This window comes from Balaenoptera acutorostrata, chromosome 13 (assembly GCF_949987535.1).
Source record: "Balaenoptera acutorostrata chromosome 13, mBalAcu1.1, whole genome shotgun sequence".
In the NCBI taxonomy this organism is placed as follows: domain Eukaryota; kingdom Metazoa; phylum Chordata; class Mammalia; order Artiodactyla; family Balaenopteridae; genus Balaenoptera; species Balaenoptera acutorostrata.
The window spans coordinates 34,592,538-34,614,117 of NC_080076.1; the positions used below are offsets into that span (position 1 = coordinate 34,592,538).

Sequence of the window (21,580 nt, forward strand, 5' to 3'; positions counted from 1 at the left end):
TCTGAGATTGCTGTCTTAAAATCTCTTATTATTACGGTGTTTCTATATATGTTCTACAGTTTTTACTTTGTAAAGGTGGTTGCTACATTATTTGTTCATATATACTCATAAATTACATATTTTAAAATATGAGTATTAAAAATCTCAATTTTTTATTAATTTTTAAATTTAATAGTGCTTTATAGATATCAAGTTCACATTCTTCTGTTCTTACTGTTTTTATGGGCCTGGGGTACTTTTGTCTATATCATTTGCTTGCTTTGTTGAATCACTTTGTTTTAATTATGTCCCTTGAATACAGCGTATAGCTGGGTATTGCTTTTTAAGCCAAAGTGAAAATCAAATTTTTTAACAATTTTAGTTCATTCATATTTATTGATATGACTAATATGTCTCAATTCTGTTGTCCCAATTGTGTCATTATATTTTTAAATTTTCATGTAGTAGATTATACTTGCTATGCTTACTCCTTCACAAAATGTGCATTATTTGCTCTTTAATTAAACACAATAATTAGGAAGGATCATATTTTCATTCTAATGGTTACAGTTGAATTTATATCTTTTATAATACCATTTATCCTACATTTTCTTATTTGATATTTTACTCTTTGGTTTGTTAATTTTAGATGGTATATTTTACATCCTACTTATTGACTTATAGGTGAGTTTATTCTACTTTATGTTTCCTCTCTTCTCTCATATTTAGTTGCTTTTTTTCTGTTTTGTCATAAAATGTAACATCTGTGCATTCATGTCTTTGGTTTTTTTTTTGCAATAAACAAGGAAATTTAGTTATTTCTGAGATATACATTTTAAAATAATAACAAGAATTATGACATAACATTATACCAGAACATATAAGATTTTTAGGAATTTCATGTAATGTCTGGAACATTTATATTAACATATTTCCATACAAATAACCCAAAGAAAGTTTAGTATTGGTGTGTTTTTTTTTGAATTTTAATTTATTTATGTTTTTATACAACAGGTTCTTATTAGTTATCAATTTTATACACATCAGTGTATATATGTCAATCCCAATCACCCAGTTCATCACACCACCATCCCCACACCCCCAAGGCTATCCTCCCTTGGTGTCCCTACATTTGTTCTCTACATCTGTGTCTCAATTTCTGCCCTGCAAACCAGTTCATCTGTACCATTTTTCTGGTTCCACAGACATGAATTAACATACAATATTTGTTTTTTCTTTCTGACTTACTTAACTCTGTATGACAGTCGCTAGACCCACCAACGTCTCAACAAATGACTTAATTTAGTTCCTTTTTATGGCTGAGTAATATTCCATCGTAGATATGTACCACACTTCTTTACCCATTCATCTGTTGATGGGCATTTAGGTTGCTTCCATGACCTGGCTATTGTATATAGTGCTGCAATGAACATTGGGGTGCATCTGTATTTTTGAATTATGGTTTTCTCTGGGTATATGCCCAGTAGTGGGATTGCTGGATCATATGGTAATTCTATTTATAGATTTTTAAGGAACCTCCATACTGTTCTCCATAGTGGCTGTATCAATTTACATTCCCACCAACAATGCAGGAGGGTTCCCCCTTCTCCACACCCTCTCCAGCATTTGTTGTTTGTAGATTTTCTGATGATGCTCATTGTAACTGGTGTGAGGTGATACGTCATTGTAGTTTTGATTTGCATTTCTCTAATAATTAGTGATGTTGAGCAGCTTTTCATGTGCTTCCTGGCCATCTGTATGTCTTCTTTGGATAAATGTCTACTTAGGTCTTCCGCCCATTTTTGGATTCGGTTGTTTGTTTCTTTAATACTGAGCTGCATGAGCTGTTTATATATTTTGGAGATTAATCATTTGTCTGTTGATTCATTTGCAAATATTTTCTCCAATTCTGAGGGTTATCTTTTCATCTTGTTTATAGTTTCCTTTGCCATGCAAAGGAAGTTTCATTCCTTTGATGTTTCATTAGGTCCCATTTGTTTATTTTTGTTTTTATTTCCATTACTCTAGGAGGTGGATCAAAAAAGATCTTTCTGTGATTTATGTCAAAGAGTGTTATTCCTATGTTTTCCTCTAAGAGTTTTATAGTGTCCAGTCTTATATTTAGGTCTTGAAACCATTTTGAGTTTATTTTTGTGTATGGTGTTAGGGAGTGTTCTAATTTCATTCTTTTACATGTAGCTGTCCAGTTTTCACAGCACGACTTATTGAAGATACTGTCTTTTCTCCATTGTATATCCTTGCCTCCTTTGTCATAGATTAGTTGACCATAGGTACATGGATTTATCACTGAACTTTCTATCTTGTTCCATTGACCTATGCTTCTGTTCTTGTGCCAGTACCATATTGTCTTGATTACTGTAGCTTTGTAGTATATTCTGAAGTCAGGGAGTCTGATTCCCCCAGCTCCGTTTTTTTCCCTCAAGATTGCTTTGGCTATTGGAGGTCTTTTGTGTCTCCATACAAATTTTAAGATGATTTGTTCTAGTTCCGTAAAAAATGCCCTTGGTAATTTGATAGGGATTGCATTGAATCTGTAGATTGCTTTGGGTAGTATAGTCATATTCACAATATTGATTCTTCCAGTCAAGAACATGGTATATCTCTCCATCTGTTAGCATCATCTTTAATTTCTTTCACCCATGTCTTATACTTTTCGGCATACAGGTCTTTTGTCTCCCTAGGTAGGTTTATTCCTAGGTATTTTATGGTTTTTGTGGCAATCGTAACTGGGAGTGTTTCATAAATTTCTTTTTCAGATTTTTCATTATTATTGTATAGGAATGCAAGAGATTTCTGTGCATTAATTTTGTATCCTGCAACTTTACCAAATTCATTGATTAGCTCCAGTAGTTTTCTGTTGGCATTTTTAGGATTCTCTATGTATAGTATCATGTCATCTGCAAACAGTGACAGTTTTAATTCTTCTTTTCCAATTTGTATTCCTTTTATTTATTTTCCTTCTCTGATTGCCGTGGCTAGGACTTCCATAACTATGTTGAATAATAGTGGTGAGAGTGGACATCCTTGTCTTGTTACTGATTTTAGAAGAAATGTTTTCAGTTTTTCACCATTGAGAATGATGTTTGCTGTGGGTTTGTCATATATGACCTTTATTATGTTGAGGTAGGCTCCTCCTATGCCCACTTTCTGGAGCGTATTTATCATAAATGGGTGTTGAATTTTGTCAAAAGCTTTTTCTGCATCTATTGAGATGATCATATGGTTTTTATTGTTCAGTTTGTTAATATGGTGTATCACATTGATTGATTTGCATATATTGAAGAATCCTTGCATCCCTAGGATAAATCTCACTTGCTCATGGTGTATGATCCTTTTAATGTGTTGTTGGATTCTGTTTGGTAGTATTTTGTTGAGGATTTTTGCATCAATATTCATCAGTGATATTGGTCTGTAATTTTCTTTTTTTGTAGTATCTTTGTCTGGTTTTGGTATCAGGGTAATGGTGGCCTCATATTATGAGTTTGAGAGTGTTCCTTCCTCTGCAATTTGTTCGAAGAGTTTGAGAAGGATGGGTGCTAGCTCTTCTCTAAATGATTTGAAAGAATTCACCTGTGAAACCATATGGTCCTGGACTTTAGTTTGTTGGAAGATTTTTAATCACAGTTTCAATTTCATTACTTTTGAATGGTCTGTTCATATTTTCTATTTCTTCCTGGTTCACTCTTGGAAGGTTATACCTGTTTAAGAATTTGTCCATTTCTTCCAGGTTGTCCATATTATTGGCATAGAGTTGCTTGTAGTAGTCTCTTAGGATGTGTTGTATTTCTGTGGTGTCTGTTGTAATTTCTCCTTTTTCATTTCTAATTTTCTTGATTTGAGTCCTCTCCCTCCTTTTCTTGCAGAGTCTGGCTAATGGTTTATCAATTTTGTTTACCTTCTCAAAGAACCAGCTTTTAGTTTTATTGATCTTTACTATTGTTTTCTTTGTTTCTATTTCATTTATTTCTGCTCTGATCTTTATGGTTTCTTTCCTTCGGCTAAATTTGCATTTTGTTAGTTCTCCTTTCTTTAGTTCCTTTAGGTGTAAGCTTAGATTGTTTATTTGAGATTTTTCTTGTTTCTTGAGGTAGGCTTGTATAGCTATAAACTTCCCTCTTAGAACTGCTTTTGCTGCAGCCCACAGGTTGCACACAGAGAAATATTTTCTCTGGTCTTTTCTCTCTCTCTCTTCTCCTTCTGGGGCCCCTATAATGCGAACGTTGTTGCATTTAATGTTGTCCCATATGTCTCTTAGGCTGTCTTCATTTCTTTTCATTCATTTTTCTTTATTCTGTTCTGCAGCAGTGAATTCCACCATTCTGTCTTCCAGGTCACTTATCCTTTCCTCTGCCTCAGTTATTTTGCTATTGATTCCTTCTAGTATAGTTTTCCTTTCAGTTATTGTATTGTTCATCTCTGTTTGTTTGTTCTTTAATTCTTCCAGGTCTTTGTTAAACATTTCTTGCCATCTTTTCGATCTTTGCCACCATTGTTTTTTCTGAAGTCCTTGATCATCTTCACTATCATTATTCTGAATTCTTTTTCTGGAAGGTTGCCTATCTCCACTTCATTCAGTTGTTTTTCTGGGGTTTTATCTTTTTCCTTCATCTGGTACATAGTCCTCTGCCTTTTCATCTTGTCTATCTTTTTGTGAATCTGTTTAGTGCACTTTGATAGAAGTAGAAGGTAAATATATATATGCATTTATTTTTATATGTGTATGTATATATATCAAGGTCTTTGCTTTTATTAGTGTTTTTAACTTAGTTAAGAACATAAGACATATCCTTTAAAAGATTTAAAAATAAAGAGGTGTGTGCTTAGTGCCAAATAAGTAATTGTTTAAAAAAAAATTGTTAAATTTTATATTCGGCTGTGTCAGGTCTCAAGTGTGGCATACATGATCTTCGTTCAGACATGTAAGATTTTTCGTTGTGGCATGGGCTGTTCATTGGGGCATGCAGGCTTCTCTCTAGTTGTGGCATGTGGGGTTTCTCTCTCTGGTTGTGTCACAGGGGCTCCAGGGCGTGTGGGCACTGTAGTTTCTGGCACATGGGCTCCCTCGTTGAGGTGCATGAGCTCAGTAGTTGTGGTGCACAGGCTTAGTTGCCCCATGACACGTGGGTTCTTAGTTCCCTGATGAGGGATCTAACCCACGTCCCCTCCTTCAGAAGCCTTCTTTGTTTCTCGTCCTCTCTGATCAGCTCTGTAATCTCTCTCCATTTAGGGGTACCATTCTGTAGTCCTGCTGGTCGGCAAAGCTCCCAGGGGCACTGTCTGTTCATTGGACACCTCGCCCTGGGCTCGCGGGTGCCCCGTACTGTGCCCCAAGGTGCTCCGCCAGCCCCCCTGCTTGCAGCCTGCAGCCAGCACTGCCTGTGTCCCGTCTGCTCTGCACTCCAACCTGTGCTCAGCTGCCTTTCCATGCCTCTGTTTTTGTCTTAGATCTACATTTGTATGCATTAAAATGCCCATCATCAGTCCTTTGTTGAGGTTTTCCCATTTATCTATTGATTGAATGAAACTAATCCAGTAAATTCTTCATGGAGGTCTCATGGGCAGAGAATGTTTTACATTGTGTATGTTTAATATTGGTTTTTTAAAGACTTGGTATTTGACAAGCACATTAGCTGGCAATAAAAATCTGTTTTCATACCTTCATTCATTGAGATTTATTATTCTAAAGTTACTCTATTGTTGCCTTTCCTTGTATGTTGTTTTTAAATAGTCTAATGATCTTGTAAATTATTTGATCTTTTGCCTGGAGGCTTTGATAGGCTGTTGGATTTTTTTAAGTCTAATAATTTTAGTAGGATACACCTTGGAGATGATAATTCTGGGTTAATTTTCCTAGGTCCCTAGTGGGCCTTTTCAATATGTAGATTTTACATTCTTTTATTTCTGGGAAGTTTTGTTCAGTTATATTTTTAAATATTAATTCTGTTCTATTGTTTAGTTTTCTTTTTCAGGGACTCTGATTGTACCTATGTTATTCTAGTTTTGTCTACCTTCCATGTCCATTACTTCATCTTTGGCTTTTTTACTTCTTTTCTTATTTCATTTTCATTTTGTTAGTTATTTTCCTGACTTTCTTCAACAGTCTTCAGTTGAGAAATATTTCTGTATTTCTCCTATTTTTTTTTTCTGAGTACAATCAACTCGTTTTATTGCTTCTTGAGTTTTGTTTCTATTCTGATTCAAAGTGGTAACCTACTTTAGCATTTATAATTTTCTTCTGCCTTATTTTTCTACTTTGAAAAAGAGTTTTGTCAGTCAAGATGTGCTAAATCATATTTTCTGTTATGTTATGGCAATTTTGACTAGATTTATCCAGTTTCTTCTGTTCATTCTGTGGATTTGGTGTGGTTTACAAGATTAATGTTTACAATGGCATATTCTGTCAGTGCTCCAAAGTTTAGATTCTTTAGTGAATTTTTGTCTTTTTTGCACATGTGTTTGCTTGAGGGTGGAACTGTGTTTTTCCTCTTGCTTTTTCTCTTTCCACGTAATCATCAAAGATGCTTCTCTGTCACTTTTGTCCTTTCTTCCCCCTCCCACCCATAAGTTCTACAGGGCTGTCATTTCAAGTAGTACATACTTGTAAATGCCTTCTTTGCCATGCATGCTCTGATCTACCAAGGCACATTGTTAGTATTTTCTGACTTAAGAGTGAATGTAATCTTTCTGGCAGTGTTTTGGCTCAACTTTAGTCCTGTCACCAGCTGCTTTCTTCTTTCTTCTCTACACTTTTTCTTAGACTGCTCTTGCTTGACCTCAAAGTCTTATGATATAATGGAAACATAAGAGATCATTTTGTGATTTTTCTTCTTCTGCTTTTTTCTTATTTCTTTTTTGGTTCCAGTTATTTTTAAATTAAGTGATACTCTAAGTACATTGAGTGTGTCCTTCATGTGTAGTTTTGATTGTCTTGTTTTTCTCTATTATTCTATAGGAAATAGTGAGGGACATGGACTTAAGCACTACTAGTTTTCCAGCTACCATATTTGCTTCTCTTCCATTAGAAACCAGATTTGAAACACTCCCTACAGGGAGTAGCTAGAAGGCATTACTCAAATGCTCCAATAAAAAGCACATTCAGCAATGAAGAATGTAGCTTCTTTATGAAAGTAGCTTCCAAGTTCAAACTTGGAAGAGGCCTTAGTGATTATCTGGTATGACCAGAAATTAGAAACTAAAGTAAATAAAACAACTCTTTTAAATTGTCATAGATATTGACTGAGTCATTACCAGAAACCAGGTCTCCTGATTCTCAGTCCAGTGCTGGTTTTTTGGTTTTGTTGTCTTGTTTGTTTTTTAATATTCAATACATATTCATTTATTTTACACTTACAAAAGAAATCGCCCACCCTTCTGCCTCATCCCCTAAAACAATTTAGTTTTACAAACATTAAGAATCTTAAACTAAATGAAGGTAAACAATTGCAGAACAATTATTTTTCAATGTAGCTGTCATAATTACTAGAGTTTAAATCTCCTAAAAGGGACCAGTGTCCAAGCAATTTATAAGGAAATCCTGCTTATCATCCAAAATGAAAATTCCATATTACAAGTTAGCAAATTCTAGTACAAAAGTAGTCTGTGTGATGGAATAGTCTTTTCTTTTAAAAATATGGAATGCTTCACAAATTTCTGTGCCACCCTTGTTCAGAGGTCATGATAATCTTCTCTGTATTGTTTCGATTGTTTTTCTATGTGCTGCTGAAGTGAGCACCGGTTGTGTTTATCATGCCTTAATGCCTAGTTTGTATGAGAAAATGCTTCAACAGTATCAAGAACTACATAGTCATTAAGGGTTAAGTTAGTTCTCTAGCCTGAATAGAAAAGTCAGATTCTATGTACTTTCCATAAGTTACTTTACTGTCAACCAGTGCTTCTGAATACCATGGAGAACACAGATAATAGAATTAGGTGTACCCTGAGTTGGTATCAAAGCAGTCAAAAGTAGATTAAAGTTGATCATTATACCAACCAGTGAATATATAATTTCCAGCAAGTGTTATGAAACATTGAAAATGATTATCGACCTACATTTCCACATTTATACCTTGGTGGGCCTTTGTGGACTCATGAAATAGATAAGATTTTAGATCCCTTTAACATTCCTTGTCAGTACATATCACATCATCATATTGTGCAATAGAAGCCCAAGAACACCTATTTCATTATAAATATGTTAATTGACACAAAAGCATTTGGATTTTGGTGTAATCATAAAGAAATTTTCTCTTCCATTATTAAAAAATGAGTAAGTTTACATATATGAAGATAGGATAAAGACTGATAAAGATGGACTTTTCAGCTCTCACATACTTGAGCCTCTTTTTAATACAGGCTTAAAATCTAAGATGAAATAAAAAGATTGGTTTTGCAAGAGGCACTTATTTGTCACTACCATCGCCTATGGGTATTACATACATTGCTGCACACTGCTTTGCTTTAGAAGGGAAGAAGGTAAGACCCTGTCTTTATAAACTGTTTTTTACGTAAGTGACATTTTCTCAAGTTGTCAGCATTCAATTTTGCACTGACACAGTTACAAGCTTTCATGAACAGTTGAATGCAAATGTGACACTAACCCTGAATGAAGCATGGTTTACTTATTAAAGCCTTTGGTACCAAGACAATGGTAAGTAATAAATACTTACCACTGGTCCATTTCCACAGTGAAGTTTCTCATTGCAAACTCACCAACAACTTTTGACCTCTGAACCCAAAGATCATCAATTACCCAGCTTACAGAGGTGGAATATAGTGAACCAGCAGCATCATTTAGCTGTCACCCAGTTAACATCTGAAAAGTAATTTGTCCAATATTTCAACCTCCAGGGAGAATTCTTTATTAGCTTTTGTATAGGTTTGCCTTTCAATTGGATGATTTGAATAACTTCTGTGGTAAGAGAGATGCTGCTCTCAGATAATGATTTTGCATTTCATCTCATCATTAATGCTTTGAACCTCATGGGAAGTCACTATGCTTTTTATGAAGGTTGAAACATTTTATAACCTTAATAAAGACTCATAGCTTCAGGAACGTCAAGTGTGAGCCAGTGAGGGAGATTGACGAATAAAAATATAATTAAATTGCCACTTTAGATTGCACTAGGTGGAGGATTTCTAATGCAAATCAACAGTTAAAGAGTACAATGGCACCCCAAACTTCAGTTCTATTCAGAAATACACACATAAACTGGCATGATTCAAAGAAAAATGAGATAAATCATCTTTTTCTCCTTTCTGGAGAAGCACTTTTTAATAATTTTATATTTAATTCCTAAATATTTTTTATGGGAGATGTACAGAGATAGGTTAATAAACATCTTGATAGATTTGAACTCAAAACAATTAATAATCATGGTGGTTCTTTGCTATTGTAAATTTATTTCTATACAGCATTTAAGTCACTGTGTTTTGAAGTGTGAAATGAATACAAGATAATATGCAAGAGTGATTTTGAAACTATATCATCATCTACATTTCCCAGGGGATAGGTCACTCTGTCCTAAACATTACTAATAAATTATAGCTTTCAATACTTACTTAAGGGTATTCTCCAGTGGAATCACCCTAATTTATAAATTCAGTGAACTCTTTTACAGTTTTCCTGAGTGTCTACTTTCTTCTTTCAGACATTGCTTACTCTCCTTACTTATGTTCATAGGAACTATGAGAGAAAACAGGAGCTCCTATTCCAGGCATTGCGATAGAAAAAAATCGCATCTTCTTTGACGTTCACAGAAACCTTTAGAGGAAAGCATATTATTACAGACTGTGTATCAGAGAGGTTAAATAATTTTGCAAGGTCTTATTTCTGATGAGTATCAGAACTTAGTTTTGCTGAACTCACCGTATCTTTCAAGTGCAGTAAAACATACTGTCTACTGCAGCAGTAAAAGAAAGTAGGCCAGGTTTTAGGGAATGATCTCAGGTAAGATAGTGGTTGGAGTGTCTGAAATGATCCTTGGACTTGACTGGAAGGCTAGTTCTCAGGGTCAGTACTGGGGAGCCTGACACGTAGGCTGACCCTGAGGTAAGTAAGACTCTGGTTTGAGTTGGCACCTTGAAATAGAAACTGGAGGGGGTCTGGGCAAGATGGTGGAAGAGTAAGATGTGGAGACATGGATATCACCTTCCTGCCCACAGATACATTAGAAATACATCTACACGTGGAACTGCTCCTACAGAACACACACTGAACGCTGGCAGAAGACGTCAGACCTCCCAAAAGGCAAGAAACTCCACACGTACTTGGGTAGGGCAAAAGAAAAAAGGAAAAACAGAGACAAAAGAATAGGGATGGGACCTGCACCAGTGGGAGGGAGCTGTGAAGGAGGAAAGGTTTCCACACACTAGGAAGCCCCTTTTGGGCGGAGACTGCGGGTGGTGGACGGCAAAGTTGAGAGATTCCTGCACAGAGGCTCGGCGCCGAGCAGCACTCACCAGCCTGAGAGGCTTGTCTGCTCACCTGCTGGGGCGGGCGGGGACTGGGAGCTGAGGCTCGGGCTTCGGTTGGATCGCAGGGAGAGGACTGGGGTTGGTGGCGTGAACACAGCCTGAACGGGTTAGTGCACCACAGCTAGCCGGGAGGGAGTCCGGGAAAATGTCAGCAGCTACCGAAGAGGCAAGAGATTTTTTCTTGCCTCTTTGTTACATGGTGCGCAAGGAGAGGGGATTCAGAGTGCTGCCTAAATGAGCTCCACAGACGGGCGTGAGCCGCGGCTATCAGCGTGGACCCCAGAGACGGGCATGAAATGCTAAGTCTGCTGCTGCCGCCACCAAGAAGCCTGTAAGCGAGCACAGGTCACTATCTACACCGCCCTTCCTGGGAGCCTATGCAGCCCGCCACTGCCAGGCTCCCGTGATCCAGGGACAACTTCCTCGGGAGAACGCATGGCATGCCTCAGGCTGCTGCAACATCACGCTGCCCTCTGCCGCTGCAGGCTCACCCCGCATCCGTACCCTTCGCTCCCCGCCACCTGAGTGAGCCAGAACTCCCAAAGCAGCTGCTCCTTTAACCCCATCCTGTGTGAGCGAAGAACAGACGCCCTCAGGCGACCTACATGCAGAGGCGGGTCCAAATCCAAAGCTGAACCCCGGGAGCTGTGCGAACAAAGAAGAGAAAGGGAAACTTCTCCCAGCAGCCTCATGAGCAGTGGATTAAAGCTCCACAAACAACTTGATGTACCTGCATCTGTTGAATACCTGAATAGACAACGAATCATCTCAAATTCAGGAGGTGGACTTTGGGAGCAGGATATATTAATTTTTCCCCTTTTCATTTTTTTGTGAGTGTATATGTGTATGCTTCTGGGTGAGATTTTGTCTGTATAGCTTTGCTTTCATCATTTGTCCTAAGGTTCGGTCCATCCGTTTTTTTTTTTTTTTTTCTTAAAAATTTTTTTTCTTAATAATTTTTTTTTAGCTCTTTTTTTTTAAAATTTATTTATTTATTATTTATTGCTGTGTTGGGTCTTCATTTCTGTGCGAGGGCTTTCTCTAGTTGTGACAAGTGGGGGCCACTCTTCATCGCAGTGCGCGGGCCTCTCATTATCGCGGCCTCTCTTGTTGCGGAGCACAGGCTCCAGACGCGCAGGCTCAGTAATTGTGGCTCACGGGCCCAGTTGCTCCGCGGCATATGGGATCTTCCCAGACTGGGGTTAGAACCCGTGTGCCCTGCACTGGAAGGCAGACTCTCAACCACTGCGCCACCAGGGAAGCCCAATAATTTTTTTCTTATGTTTTTTTTAAAATTAAAAATTTTTTTCTTAATAAATTTTTTCTTAATAATTTTTTTATTATAAAAATTAATAAATTTATTTAAAAATTTTTTTTAAATTTTTTCTTAAATTTTTTCTTAATAATATTTTTTCTTATTTTTTATTATAATAGCTTTATTTTATTTTATTTTATTTTATTTTATCCTCTTTCTTTCTTTCTCTTTTTTCTCACTTTTATTCTGAACCATGTGGATGAAAGGCTCTTGGTGCTCCAGCCAGGCATCAGGGCTGTGCCTCTGAGATGGGAGAGCCAACTTCAGGACACTGGTCCACAACAGACCTCCCAGCTCCACGTAATACCAAAAGGCAAAAATCTCTCAGGGATCTCCATCTCAACATCAAGACCCAGCTTCACTCAACGACCAGCAAGCTATAGTGCTGGACACCCTATGCCAAACAACTAGCAAGACAGGAACACAGCCCCATCCATTAGCAGAGAGGCTGCCTAAAATCATAATAAGGCCACAGACACCCCAAAACACACCACCAGATGTGGACGTGCCCACCAGAAAGACAAGATCCAAATTCATCCACCAGAACACAGGCACTAGTCACCTCCACCAGGAAGCATACACAACCCACTGAACCAACCTTAGCCACTGGGGACAGATACCAAAAACAACGGGAACTACGAACCTGCAGCCTGTGAAAAGGAGACCCCAAACACAGTAAGATAGGCAAAATGAGACGACAGAAAAACACACAGCAGGTGAAGGAGCAGGGTCAAAACACACCAGACCTAACAAATGAAGAGGAAATAGGCAGTCTATCTGAAAAAGAATTCAGAATAATGATAGTAAAGATGATCCAAAACCTTGGAAATAGAATAGACAGAATGCAAGAAACATTTAAAAAGGACGTAGAAGAACTAAAGAGGAACCAAGCAAGGATGAAAAACACAATAAATGAAATTAAAAATACTCTAGACAGGATCAATAGCAGGATAACTGAGGCAGAAGAAAGGATAAGTGACCTGGAAGATAAAATGGTGGAAATAACTACCTCAGAGCAGAATAAAGAAAAAAGAATGAAAAGAACTGAGGACAGTCTCAGAGACCTCTGGGACAACATTAAATGCACCAACATTCGATTTATAGGGGCCCCAGAAGAAGAAGAGAAAAAGAAAGGGACTGAGAAAATATTTGAAGAGATTATAGTTGTAAACTTCCCTAATCTGGGAAAGGAAATAGTTAATTAAGTCCTGGAAGCACAGAGAGTCCCACACAGGATAAATCCAAGGAGGAACACGCCAAGACACATATTAATCAAACTATCAAAAATTAAATATAAAGAAAACATATTAAAAGCAGCAAGGGTAAAAAAACAAATAACACACAAGGAAATCCCCATAAGTTTAACAGCTGATCTTTCAGCAGAAATTCTGCAAGCCAGAAGGGAGTGGCAGTATATACTTAAAGTGATGAAGGAGAAAAAGCTACAACCAAGATTACTCTACCCAGCAAGGATCTCATTCAGTTTTGATGGAGAAATTAAAACAAAAGGCAGGGGATGGCTGCATGAACACAGCCTGAAAGGGGCTAGTGCACCACAGCTAGCTGGGAGGGAGTCAGGGAAAAAGTTTGGAACTGCCTAAAATTCAAGAGACAATTGTTTCGGGATGCCCAAGGAGAGGGGATTCAGAACACTACCTAAACAAGTTCCAGAGATGGGTGCAAGCCATGGCTATCAGCACGGACAACAGAGACTGCAATGAAATGGTAAAGCTGCTGCTGCAACCACCAAGAAGCCTGCGTGTAAGCACAAGTCACTATCCACGCCTCCCTTCCCAGGAGGCTTTGCAGCCTGCCACTGCCAGGGTCCCGTGATCCAGGGACAACTTCCCCAGGATAACACATGGAATGCTTCAGGCTATTGCAACGTCATGGCAGCCTCTGCCACCACAGGCTCACCTCGCATTCTGTACCCCTCCTTCCCCCCGGCCTGAGTGAGCCAGCATCCCCAAATCAGCTGCTCCTTTAACCTCATCCTGCTGGGTGGGGAACAGACATCCTCAGGGGACCTACATGCAGAGGCAGGGCCAAATCCAAAGCAGAACCCCAGGACCTGTGTGAACAAAGAAGAGAAAGGGAAATTTCTCCCAGCAGCCTCAGGAACAGGAGATTAAATTTCCACAGTCAACTTGATGTACCCTGCATTTGTGAAATACCTGAATAGACAACAAATCATCCCAAAACTGAGGCAGTGGACTATGAGAGCAACTGTAGACTTGGGTTTGCTTTCTGAATCTAATTTGTTTCTGGTGTTATGTTTCTCTTAGTTTAGTATTTAGAGCTTATTATCATTGGTAGATTTAGTTATTGATTAGGTTGCTCTCCTCCTTTTTTTACATATATATATATATATATATTTCTTTTTCTCTTTTTGTGAGTGTGTATGTATGCTTCTTTCTGTGATTTGGTCTGTATAGCTTTGCTTTCACCATTTGTCCTAGGGTTCTCACTGTCTGTTTCAGTTTTCCAGGTTTTTTTTTTTTTGGGGGGGGGGTTAATATAGTTTTTATTGCTTGTTACCATTGGTGGATTTGTCTTTTGGTTTGGTTGCTCTCTTTTTCTTTTTTTATTACTTTTTATTTGTTTTATTTTTTATAATATTTTTTTATTATTTATATTAAATATTTTATTTTAGTTTAATTTTTTCTTTCTCCTTTCTCTCTTTTTTCTTCTCCCTTTTCTTCTGAGCTGGGTGGATGATAGGGGCTTGGTGCTTCGGCCAGGTGTCAGGCCTGAGCCTCTGAGATGGGAGAGCCGAGTTCAGGGCATTGGTCCACCAGAGACCTCCCGGCCCCACATAATACCAAATGGCGAGAGCTCTCCCAGAGATCTCTATCTCAATGCTAAGACCCAGCTCCACTCAATGACCAGCAAGCTACAGTGCTTGACACCCTTTGCCAAACAACTAGCAAGACAGGAAGACAACCCCACCTGTTAGAAGAGAGGCTGCCTATAATCATACTAAGTTCAGAGACACCCTAAAACACACAAACAGACGTGGTCCTGACCACCAGAAACACAAGATCATGCTTCACTCATTAGAAAAGAGGCACCAGTCCCCACCACAAGGAAGCCTACACAACCAACTGTACCAAACTTACCCACTGGGGACACACACCAAAAACAACGGGAACTACAAACCTGCAGCTTGTGAAAAGGGGACCCCAAACACAGTAAGTTAAGCAAAATGAGAAACAGAAAAATACATAGCAGATGAAGGGTCAAGGTAAAAACCCACCAGACCAAACAAATAAAGAGGAAATAGGCAGTCTACCTGAAAAATAATTCAGAGTAATGATAGTAAAGATGATCCAAAATCTTGGAAAGAGAATGGAGAAAATACAAGAAACTTTAACAAGGACCTAGAAGAACTAAAGAACTAACAAAAATGATGAACAACACAATAAATGAAATTTAAAATTCTCTAGAAGGAATCAATAGCAGAATAACTGAAGCAGAAGAACGGATAAGTGACCTGGAAGATAAAAGAGTGGAAATAACTACCACAGAGCAAAACAAAGAAAAAAGAATGAAAAGAATGTAGGACATTCTCAGAGACCTCTGGGACAACATCAGACACACCAACATTCGAATTATAGGGGTCTCAGAAGAAGAAGAGTAAAAGAAGGGGACTGAGAAAATATTTGAAGAGATTATAGTTGAAAACGTCCCTAACATGGGAAAGGAAATAGTCAATTAATTCCAGGAAGTGCAGAGTCCCATACATGATAAATCCAAGGAAAAACATGCCAAGACACATATTAATCAAACTATCAAAAATTAAATACAAAGAAAAAATATTAAAAGCAACAAGGGAAAAACAACAAATAACACACAAGGGAATCCCCATAATGTTAACAGCTGATCTTTTAGCGGAAACTCTGCAAACCAGAAGGGAGTGGCAAGACATATTTAAAGTGATGAAAGAGAAAATTGTAAAACCAAGATTACTCTACCCAGCAAGGATCTCATTCAGATTCAACAGAGAAATTAAAACCTTTACAGACACGCAAAAGTTAAGATAATTCAGTACCACCAAACCAGCTTTATAGCAAGTGCTAAAGGAACTTCTCTAGGTGGGAAACATAAGAGAAGGATATGATCTACAATAACAAACCAAAAACAATTAAGAAAATGGTAATAGGATCATACATCAGTAATTACCTAAAATGTAAATGGATTAAATGCTCCAACCAAAATACATAGAATGGCTGAATGGATACAAAAACAAGTCCCGTATATATACTGTCTACAAGAGACCAACCTCAGACTTAGAGATACATACAGAGTGAAAGTGAAGGGATGGGAAAAGCTATTCCACGCAAATGGAAATCAAAAGAAAGCTGGAGTAGCAATTCACCTATCAGACAAAATAGACATTAAAATAAAGACTATACAAGAGATAAAGAAGGACACTACATAATGACCAAGGGATCAATCCAAGAAGAAGATATAATAATTGTAAATATTTATGCACCCAACAAAGGAGCACCTCAATACATAGGCAAATGCTAACAGCCATAAAAGGGGAAACTGACAGTAACACAATTAGTAGGGGACGTTAACACCCCACTTTAACCAATGCACAGATAATCTAAAATGAAAATAAATAAGGAAATAGAAGCTTTAAATAAGGCATTAAACAAGATGGATTTCATTGATATTTATAGGGCATTCCACCCAAAAACAACAGAATACACTTTCTTCTCAAGTGCTCATGGAACATTCTCAAGGGTAGATCATATCTTGGGTCACAAATCAAGACTTGGTAAATTTAAGAAAATTGAAATCATATCAAGTATCTTTTCCAACCACAACGCTAGGAGACTAGATATTAGATACAGAAAAAAACCTGTAAAAAAATACAAACACATGGTGGCTAAACAATACGCTACTAAATATTCAAGAGATAACTGAAGAAATCAAGGAGGAAATCAAAAAATACCTAGAAACAAATGGCAATGAAAACACGACCACCCAAAACTTATGGGATGCAGCAAAAGCAGTTCTAAGAGGGAAGTTTATGGCTATACAAGCCTACCTGAAGAAACAACAAACATCTCAAATAAACAACCTAACCTTAAACCTAAAACAATTAGAGAAAGAAGAAGAAAAAGACCACAAAGTTAGCAGAAGGAAAGAAATCATAAAGATCAGGTTAGACGTAAATGAAAAACAAATGAAGGGCACAATAGCAAAGATCAATAAAACTAAAAGCTGGCTCTTTGAGAAGATAAATAAAGTTGATAAACCATTAGCCAGACTCAACAAGAGGAAAAGGAGTAAAGCTCAAATCAACAGAATTAGAGAAGAAAAAGGAGAAGTAACAACTGACACTGCAGAAATACAAAGGATCATGAGAGATTACTACCAGTACCGATATACCAATAAAATGGACAACCTGGAAGAAATGGACAAATTTTTAGAAGAGCACAACCTTCCGAGACTGAACCAGGAAGAAATAAAAAGTATAAAAAGACCAATCAAAAGCACTGAAATTGAGACTGTGATCAAAATCTTCCAACAAAAAAAGCCCAGGACCAGATAGCTTCACAGGCGAGTTCTATCAAACATTTAGAGAAGAGCTAACACCTATCTTTCTCAAACTCTTCTAAAATATAGCAGAGGGAGGGAGGAACACTCCCAAACTCATTCTATGAGGCCAGCATCACCCTAATACCAAGACCAGACACAGATGTCACAAGAAAAGAAAACTACAGGCCAATATCACTGATATACATAGATGCAAAAATCCTCTACAAAAGACTAGCAAACATAATCCAACAGCACATTAGAAGTATCATACACCATGATCAAGTGGTTTTTATCCCAGGAATGCATGGATACTTTTATATATGCAAATCAATCAATGTGATAAACCATATTAACAAATTGAAGGAGAAAAACCATATGGTCATCTCAATAGATGCAGAAAAAGCTTTTGACAAAATTCAACACCCATTTATGATAAAACCCTTCAGACAGTAGGCACAGAGGGAACTTACCTCAACATAATAAAGGCCATATATGACAAACCCACAGCCAACATCATTCTCAATGGTGAAACATTGAAACCATTTCCTCTAAAATCAGGAATGAGAGAAGGGTGCCCAGTCTCACCACTATTATTCAACGTAGTTTTGGAAGTGTTAGCCACAGCAATCAGAGAAGAAAAAGAAATAAAAGGAATCCAAATCAGAAAGAAGAAGTAAAGCTGTCACTGTTTGCAGATGACATGATACTATACATAGAGAATCCTAAAGACACTACCAGAAAACTACTAGAGCTAATCAATGAATTTGGTAAAGTAGCAGGATACAAAATTAATGCACAGAAATCTCTTGCATTCCTATACACTAATGATGAAAAATCTGAAAGTGAAATTAAAGAAACACTCCCGTTTACCATTGCAACAAAAAGAATAAAATACCTAGGAATAAACCTACCTAAGGAGACAAAAGACCTGTATGCAGAAAATTATAAGACACTGATGAAAGAAATTAAGGATGATACAAACAGATGGAGAAATATACCATGTTCTTGGATTGGAAGAATCAACATTGTGAAAATGATAATACTACCCAAAGCAATCTATAAATTCAAGGTAATCCCTATCAAACTACCAATGCATTTTTCACCGAACTAGAGCAAAAAATTTACAATTTGTATGGAAACACAAAAGACCCCAAACAGCCAAAGCAATGTTGAGAAATAAAAGCAGAGTTAGAGGAATCAGGTTCCCTGAATTCAGACTATACTACAAAGCTACAGTAATCAAGATGGTATGGTACTGGCAGAAAAACAGAAATATAGATCAACGGAGCAGGATAGAAAGCCCAGAGATAAACTCACTCACATATGGTTATCTTATTTTTGATAAAGGAGGAAAGAATATACAATGGAGAAAAGACAGCCTCTTCAATAATTGGTGCTGGGAAAACCGGACAGTTTCATGTAAAAGAATGAAATTAGAACACTCCTTAACACCATACACAAAAATAAACTCAAAATGGATTAAACACCTAAATGTAAGGCCAGACACTATCAAACTCTTAGAGTGAAACATGGGCAGAACACTCTATGACATAAATCACAGCAAGATCCTTTTTGACCCACCTCCTAGAGAAATGGAAATAAAACCAAAAATAAACAAAGGGGACCTAATGAAACTTAAAAGCTTTTGCACAGCAAAGGAAACCATAAACAAGACCAAAAGACAAACCACAGAATGGGAGAAAATATTTGCAAATGATGCCACTGACAAAGGATTCATCTCCAAAATTTACAAGCAGCTCATGCAGCTCAATATCAATAAACACACAACCCAATCCAAAAATTGGCAGAAGACCTAAATAGCCATTTCTCCAAAGAAGATATACAGATTGCCAACAAACACATGAAAGAATGCTCAACATCATTAATCATTAGAGAAATGCAAATCAAAACTACAATGCGATATCATCTCACACCGGTCAGAATGGCCATCATCAAAAAATCTAGAAACAATAAATGCTGGAGAGGGTGTGGAGAAAAGGGAACCCTACTGCACTGTTGGTGAGAATGTAAATTGATACAGCCACTATGGAGAACAGTATGGAGGTTCCTTAAAAAACTAAAACTAGAACTACCATATGACCCAGCAATCCCATTACTGGGCATATACCCTGAGAAACCATAATTCAAAAAGCATCATGTACCACAATATTCATTGCAGCTCTATTTATAATAGCCAGGATATGGAAGCAACCTAAGTGTCCATGGACAGATGAATGGATAAAGAAGATGTAGCACATATATACAATGGAATATTACTCAGCCACAAAAAGAAACAAAATTGAGTTATTTGTAGTGAGGTGGATGGACTTAGAGTCTGTCATATAGAGTGAAATAAGTCAGAAAGAGAAAAACAAATACCATATGCTAACACATATATATGGAATCTAAAATATTTAATAAATGGTTCTGAAGAACTTGAGGGCAGAACAGGAATAAAGATGCAGACGTAGAGAATGGACTTGAGGACACGGGGAGAGGGAAGGGCAAGCTGGGATGAAGTAAGAGATTGGCATGGACATATAAACACTACCAAATGTAAAATAGATAGCTAGTGGGAAGCACCTGCATAGCACAGGGAGATCAGCTCAGTGTTTTGTGTCCACCTAAATGGGTGGGATAGGGAGGGTTAGAGGGAGACCCAAGAAGGAGGAGGTATATGTATACATATAGCTGATTAACTTTGTTATACAGCAGAAACTAACACACTGTTGTAAAGCAATTATACTCCAATAAAGATGTTAAAAAAACCCAAAACACTAACTTAAAAAAAAAAAATCCCTGTTTTCGGAGCAGTGGGTGTTTAGTTGTTTAGGTGAAAGCCCATATATAAACAAACAAATATAGTTATTAAATATCTGCAAAGGCCAGCCTTGTAAAGAAAGTCACAGACTAACAATTCTGTGGATAATATATCGGTGATCAAGTGAAGCAGCAAGAGTATTTTCTCTTATGAAAGTATCACGAGATTTTACATATTTAATATAAAGCTATGAGAATGTCTGTTTTCATAGTCTGATATGAAAGATCCACACACATAAAAATTCCTTAGGTTTCAATTTGTCTACTTTGCTGAAAGACTGTGTCAATGTCTCCTGGGAATCCACCTTACCTTTCAGAGAGTCTGAATATTGTGGTGAGCCAATACTTAGCTGAAATAATTCAATGTTTCCTTTAGGACCTAGGTTCATTTCATTTTCATGTATGATGTAAAATATGAATGCTATTTTCTATATTGTCTACTGATGATATGGCATCACATAATAGTTGTACTCTATATTTGTGCATTACTTTCTCTACACTTTTGTTCATTTTCTTATTCCTTCCTTATTAGAGATGAACCTTTTTTCTCTTCTGCTCATGCAATTCTATTATCTTCTACAAGGCCCAAGATAAATACCCCATTATCCATGAAAACTTCCTTGCCTCATCAGTACTCACTGTATCTCTCCCTTAAACATTTAAATCTCTACACAATTTAACAATTGACCACAGAGTAATTTTTTTCCATGGTGTTTCAATTAGTCTAAGGGTACTAGAAAGCAAGAATCTTGAGGTATGATTATTTTGTTTTCCTCCTCACTGCCTCACAGTGCTATTCACAATCACTAAAAGCTAATTGAATGATTTCCAAATATGTTTGAAGTAGCTCAATGTTCCTCAGTAGTTTTCTGTCAAAACAATTTAATGCATTTTGTACCTTGAGATTTTTAAAGAGAATACTTCAAATAATGTAAGAGAACTTGGCCCAGATGGGTGTTCTTTTCAATATGGCAGGAGAACATTTCTAATGTTGAAGGACTGCTTCTTTCCACCTCCTCCTGTATAAACTCTGGCTTTCACACCTTAATTATTTAACATCCCCTTTTGACATGAAATCAAAAGAGATTGGCTCATAAATGTTCCATTCCAGCACACGCTCATTCTAAAAGACTTTAAGAAATCCATGAATATCTCATTGTCTTCATCAGTGCCAGGAAGATGGCACCATCATCTAAGAAACCAAATGCTACTTGCTAGGTTTGCTTCCCTGTGCTTACACCCAAACAGTGTGTGTTCCCTCAACTATCATTTCTGTGACTCAGTACACATTAACAGGTGACATAAATGAAAAACAGAATCTGAAACAGGGAGGTCAATGAAAGAAAGCATTTCTTTTAAAGGCAGACACCTGCCTTCTTCAACCTGGATATGTAAACTCAATCAGAGCTCAAGAGAGGC

General features: G+C 37.3%; 1 non-coding gene across 1 annotated transcript; it reads right to left on the reverse strand.

The window, feature by feature from the left end:
• Nucleotides 1-7,624: 7,624 nt before the first annotated feature.
• On the reverse strand, nucleotides 7,625-7,732 carry LOC114236535 (U6 spliceosomal RNA). Its single transcript, XR_003622473.1, has one exon. It is a non-coding gene; the product is annotated as a U6 spliceosomal RNA (small nuclear RNA).
• Nucleotides 7,733-21,580: the final 13,848 nt, after the last annotated feature.